We start from the raw sequence: 737 nt of genomic DNA on the forward strand, positions 1-737 counted from the left end.
CCGCGCCGGCGCCCCTCCGAGCCACCCGCCCCGCGAGCGCGCGTGTGGAGCAAGGCCGCCTCCCCTTTGTCTCCGTTTAGTCACACGGGCTGGAGGGGGGGAGGGAGGGAGGAAGGCTGGAAGGGCCCGGAATTTTAGAGGGGGGGGGTGGGAAGGAAGAAGGCTGTGGAATCCTCAACAATCACGTTGTGGAAAATGTCCCCGCCATCGCCAGGCCCGCACGCCCCCGCCTCTCCTCCCCAATTCCCTCACGCGGAGCAGGGAGACCCCTCCGCACCCCGGCGGGCGAAGCAGGAAGAGCGGGGCGCGCGGGGCTAGGGGGCGCCCACCCGGCGCAGCGCGGCCGGCGGCGGCAGGAGACGAAGGAAACGTCAAAAATCACTGCGGCGCCGCGACCGCCGGCGACCCGCCGCCTCCTCCGCGATCCCCTCCCGACGCCGTCTTCGCCTTCTCCGGCCGCCGCCTGCTGGCGCTTCCTCCCTGCTGTCGGAGAAGGCGGTGGCCCGCGAGCAGCCTTAAATCCCAAGCTCTCCACTCGTGTCTCAACAGTTGTGCCCTGGTGTGATTTTTTTTTTTTTTCCCCCTTTCCCCTCTTATCCTCTGTGTTGGATCGTTCCCTCTAAGCCGCCGCCGCCGCCGCCGCCGCCGCTGCGGTTTTCCGGCTGCCGCACTGGATGGAGAGAGCAGATGCAGGCACTGAGCATGCGCCCTCGCGCGGCCCGGGCGCGCCGCCGCCT

This window comes from Elephantulus edwardii, unplaced genomic scaffold (assembly GCF_000299155.1).
Source record: "Elephantulus edwardii isolate Elephantulus edwardi_28Jun2011 unplaced genomic scaffold, EleEdw1.0 scaffold00110, whole genome shotgun sequence".
NCBI lineage: Eukaryota > Metazoa > Chordata > Mammalia > Macroscelidea > Macroscelididae > Elephantulus > Elephantulus edwardii.